Source organism: Oncorhynchus masou, unplaced genomic scaffold, assembly GCF_036934945.1.
Source record: "Oncorhynchus masou masou isolate Uvic2021 unplaced genomic scaffold, UVic_Omas_1.1 unplaced_scaffold_1054, whole genome shotgun sequence".
NCBI classification, from domain to species: domain Eukaryota; kingdom Metazoa; phylum Chordata; class Actinopteri; order Salmoniformes; family Salmonidae; genus Oncorhynchus; species Oncorhynchus masou.
Window position 1 is genome coordinate 111,222 of NW_027000247.1, and position 21,154 is coordinate 132,375.

Consider the following 21,154-nt stretch of genomic DNA (forward strand, 5'->3'; position numbering starts at 1 on the left):
GGGAGTCAATGCTGAGACCAAGGTGTCTTTATTTAGACAGACAGTCAATGCTGAGACCAAGGTGTCTTTATTTAGACAGACAGTCAGTGCTGAGACCAAGGTGTCTTTATTTAGACAGACAGTGCTGAGACCAAGGTGTCTTTATTTAGACAGACAGTCAGTGCTGAGACCAAGGTGTCTTTATTTAGACAGTCAGTGCTGAGACCAAGGTCTCTGTTCCAGATTGATAAACACAATAAAATGCACATTATTTATACACACCAATACATGAAAACATTTGTTCCACCATGAAATATATTGAGGCAAAAATGACAGACAGTTGTCCAAAAATGAGCTCAGTATAACTGAATTTATTGATCGTTTCAATGTACTTCGATGTGATGTAATTATACAGGCCGATGCTGTACTGCAGGGATGTAATGAGGTCATTTGAAGCATCGTTTCTTCCATCGCGTGTTTGGAACAATTAAAGACATCGGCAACTTTGTATTCTGTCGTCAACTCCGTTCTGAAGTTACCTGGTGGGCACCGTCAGGCAGAGATAAACATCTTGATTTATGTTCAGTGAGATCTGAGTATACAGTGTAAAACATCTAACAACGCACTTAGCTGACATTTGTTTGTTTTTTTAAACAAGCGTTTTCAAGTACGTTAATATAATGATGGTTTTGGGAAACAGCGAAGGAGATTTAATGATGCTCCTAACGAAGGTTTTAAATAGGAATTTATTAGTCTTACGATGCTTCTGAGAAATCAGTCTCTCTGGGTGTCCTGTTCTCTCACCCAGAGGATTATGGTTGTATCCTAAATGGCACCTCTCTCTCCTCCCTGCTAGAGGCACCTCTCTCTCCCTCCCTGCTAGAGGCACCTCTCTCTCCCTCCCTGCTAGAGGCACCTCTCTCTCCCTCCCTGCTAGAGGCACCTCTCTCTCCCTCCCTGCTAGAGGCACCTCTCTCTCCTCCCTGCTAGAGGCAGCTCTCTCTCCCCTCCCTGCTAGAGGCACCTCTCTCCCTCCCTGCTAGAGGCACGTCTCTCTCCCTCCCTGCTAGAGGCACCTCTCTCTCCCTCCCTGCTAGAGGCACCTCTCTCTCTCCCTCCCTGCTAGAGGCACCTCTCTCTCCCTCCCTGCTAGAGGCACCTCTCTCTCCCTCCCTGCTAGAGGCACCTCTCTCCCTCCCTGCTAGAGGCACCTCTCTCTCACTGCTAGAGGCACCTCTCTCTCCTCCCTGCTAGAGGCACCTCTCTCTCCCTCCCTGCTAGAGGCACGTCTCTCTCCTCCCTGCTAGAGGCACGTCTCTCTCTCTCCCTGCTAGAGGCACCTCTCTCTCCCTCCCTGCTAGAGGCACCTCTCTCTCCTCCCTGCTAGAGGCACCTCTCTCTCCCTCACTGCTAGAGGCACCTCTCTCCCCTCCCTGCTAGAGGCACGTCTCTCTCCCTCCCTGCTAGAGGCACGTCTCTCCCTCCTCTCACACTTCATCGGCTACGATTAATAAAGTAGTTAAAAAAATATTACTTTTCTTTTTTCTCACTCAGATCGGGTCTGGATCCAGCCATGTCTATATGGAACGGGTCTAGTTGTCCTCAGTCTCTATATTAAACAGAATAATTGATGCACTTCGGGTCCGGGTGGGACAGCCCCAGGTCCAGTTTGGAACAGGTCCAACCTTTTGAACCCGTGAAGACCTCTAGTCTGAGGGGCTGTGATTGGCTAGATGATTCTTCACTCTCTGGCATCACCATGGTAATGAGGGGCTCTGATTGGCTAGTTGCCTCTTTGCTCTCTGGTGTCCCAATTGTGACGAGGGCGGGGCCTGGGCAACGCGCTTTGGAAGAGGGTCAGTTGATCGAGCAGTGGGAGGGGCATGTCTCTGATGACCAATGGAAGGTCTTCATGGAGCAGAGGGTAGATGACCACAGAGAGGGCCGGACGCTCCACAGAGAACCTAGAGGAAGGAGAGGGCTTCATTATATAGAACCGTCCCTCATATAGAACTATCCTCATATTAGAACTGCCCTCATATTAGAACTGCCCTCATATTAGAACTGCCCTCATATTAGAACTATAATCATTATATAGAACTATCCTCATTATATAGAACTATCCTCATATAGAACTATCCTCATATTAGAACTGCCCTCATATTAGAACTGCCCTCATATTAGAACTGCCCTCATATTAGAACTATCCTCATATAGAACTATCCTCATATAGAACTATCCTCATATAGAACTATCCTCATATAGAACTACCCTCATATTAGAACTATCCTCATATAGAACTATCCTCACATAGAACTATCCTCATATAGAACTATCCTCATATAGAACTATCCTCATATTAGAACTATCCTCATATTAGAACTATCCTCATATTAGAACTATCCTCATATAGAACTATCCTCATATTAGAACTATCCTCATATTAGAACTATCCTCATATAGAACTATCCTCATATAGAACTATCCTCATATTAGAACTGCCCTCATATTAGAACTATCCTCATATAGAACTATCCTCATATTAGAACTATCCTCATATAGAACTATCCTCATATTAGAACTATCCTCATATAGAACTATCCTCATATTAGAACTATCCTCATATTAGAACTATCCTCATATAGAACTACCCTCATTATATAGAACTATCCTCATATAGAACTATCCTCATATAGAACTATCCTCATATAGAACTATCCTCATATAGAACTATCCTCATATAGAACTATCCTCATATTAGAACTATCCTCATATAGAACTACCTCATCATTATATAGAACTATCCTCATATAGAACTATCCTCATATAGAACTATCCTCATATCCTCATATAGAACTATCCTCATATAGAACTATCCTCATATAGAACTATCCTCATATAGAACTATCCTCATATAGAACTATCCTCATATAGAACTATCCTCATATAGAACTATCCTCATATAGAACTATCCTCATATAGAACTATCCTCATATAGAACTATCCTCATTATAGAACTATCCTCATATAGAACTATCCTCATATAGAACTATCCTCATATAGAACTATCCTCATATAGAACTATCCTCATATAGAACTATCCTCATATAGAACTATCCTCATATAGAACTATCCTCATATATATCCTCATATAGAACTATCCTCATATAGAACTATCCTCATATAGAACTATCCTCATTAGAACTATCCTATAGAACTATCCTCATAGAACTATCCTCATATTAGAACTATCCTCATATTAGAACTATCCTCATATAGAACTATCCTCATATAGAACTATCCTCATATAGAACTATCCTCATATTAGAACTATCCTCATATTAGAACTATCCTCATATAGAACTATCCTCATATAGAACTATCCTCATATTAGAACTATCCTCATATAGAACTATCATATAGAACTATCCTCATATTAGAACTATATAGAACTATCCTCATATTAGAACTATCCTCATATAGAACTATCCTCATATAGAACTATCCTCATATAGAACTATCATATAGAACTATCTCATATTAGAACTATCCTTAGAACTATCCTCATATAGAACTATCCTCATTAGAACTATCCTCATATAGAACTATCCTCATATAGAACTATCCTCATATAGAACTATCCTCATATTAGAACTATCCTCATATAGAACTCATATTAGAACTATCCTCATATAGAACTATCCTCATATAGAACTACCCTATAGAACATCCTATATAGAACTATCCTCATATAGAACTCATATAGATCCTCATATAGAACTATCCTCATATAGAACTATCCTCATATAGAACTATCCTCATATTACTATCCTCATATAGAACTATCCTCATATTAGAACTATCTCATATTAGAACTATCCTCATTATATCCTCATATTAGAACTATCCTCATATAGAACATCATTAGAACTATCCTCATATAGAACTATCCTCATATAGAACTATCCTCATATAGAACTATCCTCATATTAGAACTATCCTCATATTAGAACTATCCTCATATAGAACTATCCTCATATATCCTCATATAGAACTATCCTCATATAGAACTATCCTCATATAGAACTATCCTCATATAGAACTATCCTCATATTAGAACTATCCTCATATAGAACTATCCTCATATAGAACTATCCTCATATAGAACTATCCTCATATAGAACTATCCTCATATATAGAACTATCTATCCTCATATAGAACTATCCTCATTATATAGAACTATCCTCATATTAGAACTATCCTCATATAGAACTATCCTCATATAGAACTATCCTCATATAGAACTATCCTCATATAGAACTATCCTCTATAGAACTATCCTCATATAGAACTATCCTCATATAGAACTATCCTCATATTAGAACTATCCTCATATAGAACTATCCTCATATAGAACTATCCTCATATATAGAACTATCCTCATATTAGAACTAGAACTATCCTCATATATAGAACTATCCTCATATAGAACTATCCTCATTATATAGAACTATCCTCATATAGAACTATCCTCATTATATAGAACTATCCTCATATAGAACTATCCTCATATTAGAACTATCCTCATATAGAACTATCCTCATTATATAGAACTATCCTCATATAGAACTATCCTCATATAGAACTATCCTCATATAGAACTATCCTCATATAGAACTATCCTCATATTAGAACTATCCTCATATAGAACTATCCTCATATAGAACTATCCTCATATTAGAACTACCCTCATATAGAACTATCCTCATATAGAACTATCCTCATATTAGAACTATCCTCATATAGAACTATCCTCATATAGAACTATCCTCATATAGAACTATCCTCATTATATAGAACTATCCTCATATAGAACTGCCCTCATATTAGAACTATAATCATTATATAGAACTATCCTCATTATATCCTCAGAACTATCCTCATATAGAACTATCCTCATTATAGAACTATCCTCATATAGAACTATCCTCATATATTAGAACTATCCTCATATTAGAACTATCCTCATATAGAACTATCCTCATTATATAGAACTATCCTCATATAGAACTATCCTCATATAGAACTATCCTCATATAGAACTATCCTCATATAGAACTATCCTCATATAGAACTATCCTCATATTAGAACTATCCTCATATTAGAACTATCCTCATATAGAACTATCCTCATATAGAACTATCCTCATATTAGAACTATCCTCATATAGAACTATCCTCATATAGAACTATCCTCATATAGAACTATCCTCATATTAGAACTATCCTCATATAGAACTATCCTCATATTAGAACTATCCTCATTATATAGAACTATCCTCATATAGAACTATCCTCATTATATAGAACTATCCTCATATTAGAACTACCCTCATATAGAACTATCCTCATATAGAACTATCCTCATTATATAGAACTATCCTCATATTAGAACTATCCTCATATAGAACTATCCTCATATTAGAACTATCCTCATATTAGAACTATCCTCATATAGAACTATCCTCATATTAGAACTATCCTCATATAGAACTATCCTCATATTAGAACTATCCTCATATAGAACTATCCTCATTATATAGAACTATCCTCATATTAGAACTATCCTCATATAGAACTATCCTCCTCATATAGAACTATCCTCATATAGAACTATCCTCATTATATAGAACTATCCTCATATTAGAACTATCCTCATATTAGAACTATCCTCATATAGAACTATCCTCATTATATAGAACTATCCTCATATTAGAACTATCCTCATATTAGAACTATCCTCATATAGAACTATCCTCATTATATAGAACTATCCTCATATAGAACTATCCTCATTATATAGAACTATCCTCATATTAGAACTATCCTCATATAGAACTATCCTCATTATATAGAACTATCCCTCATATAGAACTATCCTCATATAGAACTATCCTCATATTAGAACTACCTCATATAGAACTATCCTCATATTAGAACTACCCTCATATTAGAACTATCCTCATATAGAACTATCCTCATTATATAGAACTATCCTCATATAGAACTATCCTCATATTAGAACTATCCTCATATTAGAACTATCCTCATATTAGAACTATCCTCATATTAGAACTACCCTCATATAGAACTATCCTCATATTAGAACTATCCTCATATTAGAACTATCCTCATATAGAACTATCCTCATTATATAGAACTATCCTCATATAGAACTATCCTCATATAGAACTATCCTCATATTAGAACTATCCTCATATTAGAACTATCCTCATATTAGAACTATCCTCATATTAGAACTACCCTCATATTAGAACTATCCTCATATTAGAACTATCCTCATATTAGAACTATCCTCATATAGAACTATCCTCATTATATAGAACTATCCTCATATAGAACTATCCTCATATAGAACTATCCTCATATAGAACTATCCTCATATAGAACTATCCTCATTATATAGAACTATCCTCATATAGAACTATCCTCATATTAGAACTACCCTCATATTAGAACTATCCTCATATTAGAACTATCCTCATATTAGAACTATCCTCATATATAGAACTATCCTCATATTAGAACTATCCTCATATTAGAACTATCCTCATATAGAACTATCCTCATTATATAGAACTATCCTCATATAGAACTATCCTCATATAGAACTATCCTCATATAGAACTATCCTCATATAGAACTATCCTCATATTAGAACTATCCTCATATAGAACTATCCTCATATAGAACTATCCTCATATAGAACTATCCTCATATAGAACTATCCTCATATAGAACTATCCTCATATTAGAACTATCCTCATATAGAACTATCCTCATATAGAACTATCCTCATATAGAACTATCCTCATATTAGAACTATCCTCATATTAGAACTATCCTCATATAGAACTATCCTCATATAGAACTATCCTCATATATAGAACTATCCTCATATAGAACTATCCTCATATTAGAACTATCCTCATATTAGAACTATCCTCATATAGAACTATCCTCATATTAGAACTACCTCATATTAGAACTATCCTCATATAGAACTATCCTCATATAGAACTATCCTCATTATATAGAACTATCCTCATATAGAACTATCCTCATATAGAACTATCCTCATATTAGAACTATCCTCATATAGAACTATCCTCATATAGAACTATCCTCATATAGAACTATCCTCATATAGAACTATCCTCATATTAGAACTATCCTCATATTAGAACTATCCTCATATAGAACTATCCTCATATTAGAACTACCCTCATATTAGAACTACCCTCATATAGAACTATCCTCATATAGAACTATCCTCATTATATAGAACTATCCTCATATTAGAACTATCCTCATATTAGAACTATCCTCATATAGAACTACCCTCATATAGAACTATCCTCATATAGAACTATCCTCATTATATAGAACTATCCTCATATAGAACTATCCTCATATAGAACTATCCTCATTATATAGAACTATCCTCATATTAGAACTATCCTCATATTAGAACTATCCTCATATAGAACTACCCTCATATAGAACTATCCTCATATTAGAACTATCCTCATATAGAACTATCCTCATATAGAACTATCCTCATATTAGAACTATCCTCATATAGAACTATCCTCATATAGAACTATCCTCATATAGAACTATCCTCATTATATAGAACTATCCTCATATTAGAACTATCCTCATTATATAGAACTATCCTCATATAGAACTATCCTCATATAGAACTATCCTCATATTAGAACTATCCTCATATAGAACTATCCTCATATAGAACTATCCTCATATAGAACTATCCTCATTATATAGAACTATCCTCATATAGAACTATCCTCATATTAGAACTGCCCTCATATTAGAACTGCCCTCATATAGAACTGCCCTCATATTAGAACTATAATCATTATATAGAACTATAATCATTATATAGAACTATAATCATTATATAGAACTATCCATATTATATAGAACTATCCTCATTATATAGAACTATCCTCATTATATAGAACTATCCTCATTATATAGAACTATCCTCATATTAGAACTGCCCTCATATTAGAACTGCCCTCATATTAGAACTGCCCTCATATTAGAACTATAATCATTATATAGAACTATAATCATTATATAGAACTATAATCATTATATAGAACTATCCATATTATATAGAACTATCCTCATTATATAGAACTATCCTCATTATATAGAACTATCCTCATATTAGAACTATCCTCATATTAGAACTGCCCTCATATTAGAACTACCCTCACATAGAACTATAATCATTATATAGAACTATAATCATTATATAGAACTATCCATATTATATAGAACTATCCTCATTATATAGAACTATCCTCATTATATAGAACTATCCTCATTATATAGAACTATCCTCACATAGAACTATCCTCACATAGAACTATCCTCACATAGAACTATCCTCACATAGAACTATCCTCACATAGAACTATCCTCACATAGAACTATCCTCACATAGAACTATCAGTATATAGAAATATCCTCACATAGAACTATCCTCACATAGATCTATCCTCACAAAGAACTATCCTCACAAAGAACTATCCTCACACCCTCATATTAGAACTATCTTCATTATATAGAACTATCCTCATTATATAGAACTATCCTCACATAGAACTATCCTCACATAGAACTATCCTCACATAGAACTATCCTCACATAGAACTATCAGTATATAGAACTATCCTCACATAGAACTATCCTCACATAGATCTATCCTCACAAAGAACTATCCTCACATAGAACTATCCTCATATAGAACTATCAGTATATAGAACTATCATCATACAGAACTATCATTAAAAATAACTATCATTATATAGAACTACCCCTCATATAGAACTATCAGTATATAGGACTATCCTCATATAGAACTATCCTCATATAGAACTATCATTAAAAAGAACTATCATCACATAGAACTACCCTCACATAGAACTACCCTCACATAGAACTATCCTCACATAGAACTATCCTCATATAGAACTATCCTCATATTAGAACTATCCTCATATAGAACTATCCTCATATTAGAACTACCCTCATATAGAACTATCCTCATATTAGAACTGCCCTCATATTAGAACTATCCTCATATAGAACTATCCTCATTATATAGAACTATCCTCATATAGAACTATCCTCATATTAGAACTATCCTCATATAGAACTATCCTCATATAGAACTATCCTCATATTAGAACTATCCTCATATTAGAACTATCCTCATATTAGAACTATCCTCATATAGAACTATCCTCATTATATAGAACTATCCTCATATAGAACTATCCTCATATTAGAACTATCCTCATATAGAACTATCCTCATATAGAACTATCCTCATATTAGAACTATCCTCATATTAGAACTACCCTCATATTAGAACTACCCTCATATTAGAACTATCCTCATATAGAACTATCCTCATATAGAACTATCCTCATATTAGAACTATCCTCATATTAGAACTATCCTCATATTAGAACTATCCTCATATAGAACTATCCTCATATAGAACTATCCTCATATTAGAACTACCCTCATATTAGAACTATCCTCATATAGAACTACCCTCATATAGAACTATCCTCATATTAGAACTATCCTCATATTAGAACTATCCCCTCATATTAGAACTATCCTCATATTAGAACTATCCTCATATAGAACTACCCTCATTATATAGAACTATCCTCATATAGAACTATCCTCATATAGAACTATCCTCATATAGAACTATCCTCATATTAGAACTACCCTCTATATAGAACTATCCTCATATTAGAACTATCCTCATTATATAGAACTATCCTCATATTAGAACTATCCTCATATAGAACTGTCCTCATATAGAACTATCCTCATTATAGAACTATCCTCATATAGAACTCATATTAGAACTATCCTCATATTAGAACTATCCTCATATAGAACTATCCTCATATAGAACTATCCTCATATAGAACTATCCTCATCTATCCTCATTAGAACTATCCTCATATAGAACTATCCTCATATTAGAACTATCCTCATATAGAACTATCCTCATATTAGAACTATCCTCATATAGAACTATCCTCATATAGAACTATCCTCATATAGAACTATCCTCATATAGAACTATCCTCATATAGAACTATCCTCATATAGAACTATCCTCATATAGAACTATCCTCATATAGAACTATATCCTCATATAGAACTATCCTCATATAGAACTATCCTCATATAGAACTATCCTCATATTAGAACTATCCTCATATTAGAACTATCCTCATATAGAACTATCCTCATTATATATATTAGAACTATCCTCATATAGAACTATCCTCATATTAGAACTATCCTCATATAGAACTATCCTCATTATATAGAACTATCCTCATATAGAACTATCCTCATATTAGAACTATCCTCATATAGAACTATCCTCATATTAGAACTATCCTCATATAGAACTATCCTCATTATATAGAACTATCCTCATATAGAACTATCCTCATATAGAACTATCCTCATATTAGAACTATCCTCATATAGAACTATCCTCATATAGAACTATCCTCATATTAGAACTATCCTCATATAGAACTATCCTCATATAGAACTATCCTCATATTAGAACTATCCTCATATAGAACTATCCTCATATAGAACTATCCTCATATAGAACTATCCTCATTATATAGAACTATCCTCATATAGAACTGCCCTATAGAACTATCCTCATTAGAACTATAATCATTATATAGAACTATCCTCATTATATAGAACTATCCTCATATAGAACTATCCTCATATAGAACTATCCTCATATAGAACTATCCTCATATTAGAACTATCCTCATATAGAACTATCCTCATATTAGAACTATCCTCATATAGAACTATCCTCATATTAGAACTACCCTCATATAGAACTATCCTCATATAGAACTATCCTCATATTAGAACTATCCTCATATAGAACTATCCTCATATAGAACTATCCTCATATAGAACTATCCTCATTATATAGAACTATCCTCATATAGAACTGCCCTCATATTAGAACTATAATCATTATATAGAACTATCCTCATTATATAGAACTATCCTCATATAGAACTATCCTCATATAGAACTATCCTCATATAGAACTATCCTCATATTAGAACTATCCTCATATAGAACTATCCTCATATAGAACTATCCTCATTATATATATTAGAACTATCCTCATATATATCCTCATATAGAACTATCCTCATATAGAACTATCCTCATATAGAACTATCCTCATATAGAACTATCCTCATATAGAACTATCCTCATATTAGAACTATCCTCATATTAGAACTATCCTCATATAGAACTATCCTCATATAGAACTATCCTCATATAGAACTATCCTCATATTAGAACTATCCTCATATAGAACTATCCTCATATAGAACTATCCTCATATAGAACTATCCTCATATAGAACTATCCTCATATAGAACTATCCTCATATTATTAGAACTATCCTCATATAGAACTATCCTCATTATATAGAACTATCCTCATATTAGAACTACCCTCATATAGAACTATCCTCATATAGAACTATCCTCATATATAGAACTATCCTCATATAGAACTATCCTCATTATATCCTCATATTAGAACTATCCTCATATTAGAACTATCCTCATATTAGAACTATCCTCATATTAGAACTATCCTCATATAGAACTATCCTCATCCTCATATAGAACTATCCTCATATAGAACTATCCTCATATTAGAACTATCCTCATATAGAACTATCCTCATATATATCCTCAGAACTATCCTCATATTAGAACTATCCTCATATAGAACTATCCTCATATAGAACTATCCTCATATAGAACTATCCTCATTATATAGAACTATCCTCATATTAGAACTATCCTCATATTAGAACTATCCTCATATAGAACTATCCTCATTATATAGAACTATCCTCATATTAGAACTCATATTAGAACTATCCTCATATTAGAACTATCCTCATATAGAACTATCCTCATTATATAGAACTATCCTATCCTCATTTAGAACTATCCTCATTATATAGAACTATCCTCATATTAGAACTATCCTATCCTCATATAGAACTATCCTCATTATATAGAACTATCCTCATATAGAACTATCCTCATATAGAACTATCCTATTAGAACTATCCTCATATTAGAACTATCCTATCCTCATATAGAACTATCCTCATATTAGAACTATCCTCATATAGAACTATCCTCATTATATAGAACTATCCTCATATAGAACTATCCTCATATAGAACTATCCTCATATTAGAACTATCCTCATATAGAACTATCCTCATATAGAACTATCCTCATATTAGAACTATCCTCATATTAGAACTCATATAGAACTATCCTCCTATAGAACTATCCTCATATTAGAACTATCCTCATATAGAACTATCCTCATATAGAACTATCCTCATATAGAACTATCCTCATTATATAGAACTATCCTCATATAGAACTATCCTCATATTAGAACCCTCATATTAGAACTATAATCATTATATAGAACTATCCTCATTATATAGAACTATCCTCATATAGAACTATCCTCATATAGAAACTATCCTCATATAGAACTATCCTCATATTAGAACTATCCTCATATAGAACTATCCTCATATAGAACTATCCTCATTATATAGAACTATCCTCATATAGAACTATCCTCATATTAGAACTATCCTCATATAGAACTATCCTCATATAGAACTATCCTCATATATATAGAACTATCCTCATATAGAACTATCCATCATCCTCATATAGAACTATCCTCATATAGAACTATCCTCATATTAGAACTATCCTCATATTAGAACTATCCTCATATTAGAACTATCCTCATATAGAACTATCCTCATATAGAACTATCCTCATATAGAACTATCCTCATATAGAACTATCCTCATATAGAACTATCCTCATTATATAGAACTATCCTCATATAGAACTATCCTCATTATATAGAACTATCCTCATATTAGAACTATCCTCATATTAGAACTATCCTCATATTAGAACTATCCTCATATAGAACTATCCTCATATTAGAACTATCCTCATATAGAACTATCCTCATATTAGAACTATCCTCATATAGAACTATCCTCATATTAGAACTATCCTCATATAGAACTATCCTCATATAGAACTATCCTCATATAGAACTATCCTCATTATCCTCATTATATAGAACTATCCTCATATTAGAACTATCCTCATATTAGAACTATCCTCATATAGAACTATCCTCATTATATAGAACTATCCTCATATTAGAACTATCCTCATATTAGAACTATCCTCATATAGAACTATCCTCATTATATAGAACTATCCTCATATTAGAACTATCCTCATTATATAGAACTATCCTCATATTAGAACTATCCTCATATAGAACTATCCTCATTATATAGAACTATCCTCATATAGAACTATCCTCATTATATCCTCAGAACTATCCTCATATTAGAACTACCTCATCATATAGAACTATCCTATCCCTCATATATATAGAACTACCCTCATATAGAACTTAGAACTATCCTCATATAGAACTATCCTCATTATATAGAACTATCCTCATATAGAACTATCCTCATATAGAACTATCCTCATATAGAACTATCCTCATAGAACTATCCTCATATTAGAACTATCCTCATATTAGAACTACCCTCATATTAGAACTACCCTCATATAGAACTATCCTCATATTAGAACTATCCTCATATAGAACTATCCTCATATAGAACTACCTATCCTCATATTAGAACTACCCTCATATTAGAACTATCCTCATATTAGAACTATCCTCATATAGAACTATCCTCATTATATAGAACTATCCTCATATAGAACTATCCTCATATAGAACTATCCTCATATAGAACTATCCTCATATTAGAACTATCCTCATATAGAACTATCCTCATATAGAACTATCCTCATATAGAACTATCCTCATATAGAACTATCCTCATATAGAACTATCCTCATATAGAACTATCCTCATATTAGAACTATCCTCATATAGAACTATCCTCATATAGAACTATCCTCATATAGAACTATCCTCATATAGAACTATCCTCATATTAGAACTATCCTCATATAGAACTATCCTCATATAGAACTATCCTCATATAGAACTATCCTCATTATATAGAACTATCCTCATATAGAACTATCCTCATATTAGAACTATCCTCATATAGAACTATCCTCATATAGAACTATCCTCATATAGAACTATCCTCATATATATAGAACTATCCTCATATTATCCTCATATTAGAACTATCCTCATATTAGAACTATCCTCATATAGAACTATCCTCATATTAGAACTACCCTCATATTAGAACTACCCTCATATAGAACTATCCTCATATAGAACTATCCTCATTATATAGAACTATCCTCATATAGAACTATCCTCATATAGAACTATCCTCATATTAGAACTATCCTCATATAGAACTATCCTCATATAGAACTATCCTCATATAGAACTATCCTCATATAGAACTATCCTCATATTAGAACTATCCTCATATTAGAACTATCCTCATATAGAACTATCCTCATATTAGAACTACCCTCATATTAGAACTACCCTCATATAGAACTATCCTCATATAGAACTATCCTCATTATATAGAACTATCCTCATATTAGAACTATCCTCATATTAGAACTATCCTCATATAGAACTACCCTCATATAGAACTATCCTCATATAGAACTATCCTCATTATATAGAACTATCCTCATATAGAACTATCCTCATATAGAACTATCCTCATTATATAGAACTATCCTCATATTAGAACTATCCTCATATTAGAACTATCCTCATATAGAACTACCCTCATATAGAACTATCCTCATATTAGAACTATCCTCATATAGAACTATCCTCATATAGAACTATCCTCATATTAGAACTATCCTCATATAGAACTATCCTCATATAGAACTATCCTCATATAGAACTATCCTCATTATATAGAACTATCCTCATATTAGAACTATCCTCATTATATAGAACTATCCTCATATAGAACTATCCTCATATAGAACTATCCTCATATTAGAACTATCCTCATATAGAACTATCCTCATATAGAACTATCCTCATATAGAACTATCCTCATTATATAGAACTATCCTCATATAGAACTATCCTCATATTAGAACTGCCCTCATATTAGAACTGCCCTCATATTAGAACTGCCCTCATATTAGAACTATAATCATTATATAGAACTATAATCATTATATAGAACTATAATCATTATATAGAACTATCCATATTATATAGAACTATCCTCATTATATAGAACTATCCTCATTATATAGAACTATCCTCATTATATAGAACTATCCTCATATTAGAACTGCCCTCATATCAGAACTGCCCTCATATTAGAACTGCCCTCATATTAGAACTATAATCATTATATAGAACTATAATCATTATATAGAACTATAATCATTATATAGAACTATCCATATTATATAGAACTATCCTCATTATATAGAACTATCCTCATTATATAGAACTATCCTCATATTAGAACTATCCTCATATTAGAACTGCCCTCATATTAGAACTACCCTCACATAGAACTATAATCATTATATAGAACTATAATCATTATATAGAACTATCCATATTATATAGAACTATCCTCATTATATAGAACTATCCTCATTATATAGAACTATCCTCATTATATAGAACTATCCTCACATAGAACTATCCTCACATAGAACTATCCTCACATAGAACTATCCTCACATAGAACTATCCTCACATAGAACTATCCTCACATAGAACTATCCTCACATAGAACTATCCTCACATAGAACTATCCTCACATAGAACTATCAGTATATAGAAATATCCTCACATAGAACTATCCTCACATAGATCTATCCTCACAAAGAACTATCCTCACAAAGAACTATCCTCACATAGAACTATCTTCATTATATAGAACTATCCTCATTATATAGAACTATCCTCACATAGAACTATCCTCACATAGAACTATCCTCACATAGAACTATCCTCACATAGAACTATCAGTATATAGAACTATCCTCACATAGAACTATCCTCACATAGATCTATCCTCACAAAGAACTATCCTCACATAGAACTATCCTCATATAGAACTATCAGTATATAGAACTATCATCATACAGAACTATCATTAAAAATAACTATCATTATATAGAACTACCCTCATATAGAACTATCAGTATATAGGACTATCCTCATATAGAACTATCCTCATATAGAACTATCATTAAAAAGAACTATCATCACATAGAACTACCCTCACATAGAACTACCCTCACATAGAACTACCCTCACATAGAACTACCCTCACATAGAACTATCCTCACATAGAACTATCCTCACATAGAACTATCCTCACATAGAACTATCCTCACATAGAACTATCAGTATATACACCTATCCTCATATAGAACTATCTTCATATAGAACTATCAGTATATAGAACTATCCTCATATAGAACTATCATTAAAAATAACTATCATCATATAGATCTATCCTCATATAGAGCTATCCTCATATAGAGCTATCCTCATATAGAGCATTCTCATATAGAGCTATCCTCATATAGAGCTACCCTCACATAGAGCTACCCTCACATAGAGCTATCCTCACATAGAGCTACCCTCACATAGAGCATTCTCACATAGAGCTATCCTCACATAGAGCTATCCTCACATAGAGCTACCCTCACATAGAGCTACCCTCACATAGAGCTATCCTCACATAGAGCTACCCTCACATAGAGCTACCCTCACATAGAGCTACCCTCACATAGAGCTACCCTCACATAGAGCTACCCTCACATAGAGCTACCCTCACATAGAGCTACCCTCACATAGAGCATTCTCACATAGAGCTATCCTCATATAGAGCTACCCTCACATAGAGCTACCCTCACATAGAGCTATCCTCACATAGAGCTATCCTCATATAGAGCTATCCTCATATAGAGCTATCCTCATATAGAGCATTCTCATATAGAGCTATCCTCATATAGAGCTATCAGTATATAGAACTATCAGTATATACACCTATCCTCATATAGAACTATCAGTATATAGAACTATCAGTATATACACCTATCCTCATATAGAACTATCTTCATATAGAACTATCAGTATATAGAACTATCAGTATATACACCTATCCTCATATAGAACTATCTTCATATAGAACTATCAGTATATAGAACTATCAGTATATAGAGCTATCAGTATATAGAACTATCATTAAAAATAACTATCCTCATATAGAGCTATCCTCATATAGAGCTATCAGTATATAGAGCTATCCTCACATAGAGCTATCCTCACATAGAGCTATCCTCACATAGAGCTACCCTCACATAGAGCTATCCTCACATAGAGCTATCCTCACATAGCGCTATCATCATATAGATCTATAAGTATATAGAACTATCCTCATATAGAGCTATCAGTATATAGAACTACCATTATATAGAGCTATCCTCATATAGAGCTATCAGTATATAGAACTACCATTATATACAGCTATCCTCATATAGAGCTATCCTCATATAGAGCTATCCTCATATAGAGCTATCAGTATATAGAACTACCATTATATACAGCTATCCTCATATAGAGCTATCCTCATATAGAGCTATCAGTATATAGAACTACCATTATATAGAGCTATCCTCATATAGAGCTACCAGTATATAGAGCTACCATTATATAGAGCTATCCTCATATAGAACTATCATTACATAGAACTATCATTGTAACTATCAGTATATAAAACTATCAGTATATAGAACTATCATTATATAGAACTATCAGTATATACAGACAGAGAGACAGACTCCCACCGGTCAGACAGAGAGACAGACTCCCCACCGGTCAGACAGAGAGACAGACTCCCCACCGGTCAGACAGAGAGACAGACTCCCCACCGGTCAGACAGAGAGACAGACTCCCCACCGGTCAGACAGAGAGACAGACTCCCCACCGGTCAGACAGAGAGACAGACTCCCCACCGGTCAGACAGAGACAGACTCCCCACCGGTCAGACAGAGAGACAGACTCCCCACCGGTCAGACAGAGAGACAGACTCCCCACCGGTCAGACAGAGACAGACTCCCCACCGGTCAGACAGAGAGACAGACTCCCCACCGGTCAGACAGAGAGACAGACTCCCCACCGGTCAGACAGAGAGACAGACTCCCCACCGGTCAGACAGAGAGACAGACTCCCCACCGGTCAGACAGAGAGACAGACTCCCCACCGGTCAGACAGAGAGACAGACTCCCCACCGGTCAGACAGAGAGACAGACTCCCCACCGGTCAGACAGAGAGACAGACTCCCCACCGGTCAGACAGAGAGACAGACTCCCCACCGGTCAGACAGAGAGACAGACTCCCCACCGGTCAGACAGACAGACAGACAGACTCCCCACCGGTCAGACAGAGAGACAGACTCCCACCGGTCAGACAGAGAGACAGACTCCCCACCGGTCAGACAGAGAGACAGACTCCCCACCGGTCAGACAGAGAGACAGACTCCCCACCGGTCAGACAGAGAGACAGACTCCCCACCGGTCAGACAGAGAGACAGACTCCCCACCGGTCAGACAGTGAGACAGACTCCCCACCGGTCAGACAGAGAGACAGACTCCCCACCGGTCAGACAGAGAGACAGACTCCCCACCGGTCAGACAGAGAGACAGACTCCCCACCGGTCAGACAGAGAGACAGACAGACTCCCCACCGGTCAGACAGAGAGACAGACTCCCCACCGGTCAGACAGAGAGACAGACAGACTCCCCACCGGTCAGACAGAGAGACAGACAGAGACTCACCGGTCAGACAGAGAGACAGACTCCCCACCGGTCAGACAGAGAGACAGACTCCCCACCGGTCAGACAGAGAGACAGACTCCCCACCGGTCAGACAGAGAGACAGACTCCCCACCGGTCAGACAGAGAGACAGACTCCCCACCGGTCAGACAGAGAGACAGACTCCCCACCGGTCAGACAGAGAGACAGACTCCCCACCGGTCAGACAGAGAGACAGACTCCCCACCGGTCAGACAGAGAGACAGACTCCCCACCGGTCAGACAGAGAGACAGACTCCCCACCGGTCAGACAGAGAGACAGACTCCCCACCGGTCAGACAGAGAGACAGACAGAGACTCACCGGTCAGACAGAGAGACAGACAGAGACTCACCGGTCAGACAGAGAGACAGACTCCCCACCGGTCAGACAGAGTGACAGACTCCCCACCGGTCAGACAGAGAGACAGACTCCCCACCGGTCAGACAGAGAGACAGACTCCCACCGGTCAGACAGAGAGACAGACTCCCCACCGGTCAGACAGAGAGACAGACTCCCCACCGGTCAGACAGAGAGACAGACTCCCCACCGGTCAGACAGAGAGACAGACTCCCCACCAGTCAGACAGAGAGACAGACTCCCCACCGGTCAGACAGAGAGACAGACTCCCCACCGGTCAGACAGTGAGACAGACTCCCCACCGGTCAGACAGAGAGACAGACTCCCCACCGGTCAGTCAGACAGAGAGACAGACTCCCCACCGGCCAGACAGAGAGACAGACTCCCCACCGGTCAGTCAGAGAGACAGACTCCCCACCGGTCAGACAGAGAGACAGACTCCCCACCGGTCAGTCAGACAGAGAGACAGACTCCCCACCGGCCAGACAGAGAGACAGACTCCCCACCGGTCAGTCAGAGAGACAGACTCCCCACCGGTCAGACAGAGAGACAGACTCCCCACCGGTCAGTCAGACAGAGAGACAGACTCCCCACCGGCCAGACAGAGAGACAGACTCCCCACCGGTCAGACAGAGAGACAGACTCCCCACCGGTCAGACAGAGAGACAGACTCCCCACCGGTCAGACAGAGAGACAGACTCCCCACCGGTCAGTCAGACAGACAGACAGACTCCCCACCGGCCAGACAGAGAGACAGACTCCCCACCGGTCAGACAGAGAGACAGACTCACCAGTCAGACAGAGAGACAGACTCCCCACCGGTCAGACAGAGAGACAGACTCACCACCGGTCAGACAGAGAGACAGACTCCCCACCGGTCAGACAGAGAGACAGACTCACCAGTCAGACAGAGAGACAGACTCCCCACCGGTCAGTCAGAGAGACAGACTCCCCACCGGTCAGACAGAGAGACAGACTCACCAGTCAGACAGAGAGACAGACTCCCCACCGGTCAGACAGAGAGACAGACTCCCCACCGGTCAGACAGAGAGACAGACTCCCCACCGGTCAGACAGAGAGACAGACTCCCCACCGGTCAGACAGAGAGACAGACTCCCCACCGGTCAGACAGAGAGACAGACTCCCCACCGGTCAGACAGAGAGACAGACTCCCCACCGGTCAGACAGAGAGACAGACAGAGACTCACCGGTCAGACAGAGAGACAGACAGAGACTCACCGGTCAGACAGAGAGACAGACTCCCCACCGGTCAGACAGAGTGACAGACTCCCCACCGGTCAGACAGAGAGACAGACAGAGACTCACCGGTCAGACAGAGAGACAGACAGAGACTCACCGGTCAGACAGAGTGACAGACTCCCCACCGGTCAGACAGAGAGACAGACAGACTCCCCACCGGTCAGACAGAGAGACAGACTCCCCACCGGTCAGACAGAGAGACAGACTCCCCACCGGTCAGACAGAGAGACAGACTCCCCACCGGTCAGACAGAGAGACAGACAGAGACTCACCGGTCAGACAGAGAGACAGACAGAGACTCACCGGTCAGACAGAGAGACAGACTCCCCACCGGTCAGACAGAGTGACAGACTCCCCACCGGTCAGACAGAGAGACAGACAGAGACTCACCGGTCAGACAGAGAGACAGACAGAGACTCACCGGTCAGACAGAGTGACAGACTCCCCACCG

The 21,154-nt window shown here is 36.9% G+C and overlaps 1 pseudogene; it reads right to left on the minus strand.

The window, feature by feature from the left end:
* Positions 1–1,418: 1,418 nt before the first annotated feature.
* The window catches only part of LOC135528880 (F-box/LRR-repeat protein 18-like), a 36,375-nt pseudogene continuing 16,639 nt past the window's right edge, over positions 1,419–21,154 (minus strand).